Source organism: Ornithorhynchus anatinus, chromosome 1, assembly GCF_004115215.2.
Source record: "Ornithorhynchus anatinus isolate Pmale09 chromosome 1, mOrnAna1.pri.v4, whole genome shotgun sequence".
Classification (NCBI taxonomy): domain Eukaryota; kingdom Metazoa; phylum Chordata; class Mammalia; order Monotremata; family Ornithorhynchidae; genus Ornithorhynchus; species Ornithorhynchus anatinus.
The window spans coordinates 67967126-67968442 of record NC_041728.1 but is presented as its reverse complement, the minus strand read 5'-3'; the positions used below and the strand labels follow the sequence as shown (position 1 = coordinate 67968442).

The window sequence follows — 1317 nt, the reverse complement described above, 5'->3', positions numbered from 1 at the left end:
GCGGAGAGGAAGAGAGATGGGGGCTGGAGATGGAGATTTGGGTATCATCTGCAAAGAGGTGGTAGTTGAAGCCGTGGAAGCGAATGAGTTCTCCAAGGGAGCGGGGGTAGATGGAGAATAGAAGGGGACCCAGAGCTCAACTTTGAGGGTCCCCTTGAGGGACACCCACAATTGAGAGGTGGGAGGCAGGGGAGGAGCCTAAGAGAGACTGAGAATGAGCGGCCAGAGAGATAGGAGGAGAACCAAGAGAGGACAGTGTCTGTGAAGCTGTGGTTGGATAACATTTCCAGGAGAAGAGGGTGGTTGATAGTGTGAAAGGCAGCTGAGAGGTCGAGGAGGATTAGGATGGAGTAGAGGCCGTATCCCTCTCGGGATAGCTCCTTGAGAGTTCCCAGGACTCTATCAGTTTCAACTATGGGAGGGAGAGTCAAGCGGAGGCCTAGCCATTCCATTCCTAGCTTGAACAGTGGCTAGTGTGTGGAAAACAATCTGCTACAAGTCAAAGTCCCTGTGCTGGGGAGCAGCAGCATGGGAAAGAGTCAAGGGTGGAAACTTGAGATTACTGCATAGAACAAGGCAATGGTAAACCACTTCCATTTTTCTACCAAGAAAACTCAATGGATTCACTACCAGAACGACTGCAGATGGAGAGTGGGGCGTTCCTAGAGAGATGTGTTCGTGGTGTCCCTAAGGGTCGGAGATGATTCGACAGCATAAAACAAGAGGCCATAGGCTTTAGCAAGAAGGAGATCATTGGTGACCTTTGAGAGGGTGGTTTCTGGGGAGTCAAGGGGTTGGAAGCCAGATTGGAGGGGGTCAAGGAGAGAATTGGAAGGGAGGAACAGGAGACAGCGGGTGTAGATGATTCGCTCAAGGAGTTTGGAGAGGAATGGTCAGAGAGAGATAGGGGTAATAAGGAGCGAGCCCTGGGGTCAAGGGAGGGTTTTTTTTTAGGATAGGGGAGACATGGACATGTTTGAAAGTTCCTGTAGTATATAGCTAGTATTTGTATAGTATATACATATAGTAGTATAGTAGTATGTAGTACATTTATATATATATATGCAGAGTAGTATATATAGTATATATACTATATAGCTATTATAGCTCCAATGGAGAGAGGCTGTGAGTACTGTCAAATGTCGCCTTGCCCGTAGCCAAAGACCATGGTGAGCAGTAAATAATAAAAATACTAATAATGGCATTTGTTAAGCGCTTACTATGTGCCAGCTACTGTACTAAGCACTGGGGTGGACACAAGCATATCGGGCTGGACACAGTCCCGGTCCCACATAGGACTCACATTTTCAATCCCCA

General features: G+C 47.7%; 1 non-coding gene across 1 annotated transcript; it reads left to right on the top strand.

The window, feature by feature from the left end:
- Window positions 1-362: 362 nt before the first annotated feature.
- On the top strand, window positions 363-500 carry LOC114816035. The gene has a single exon (XR_003763813.1). It is a non-coding gene; the product is annotated as a small nucleolar RNA SNORA7 (small nucleolar RNA).
- Window positions 501-1317: the final 817 nt, after the last annotated feature.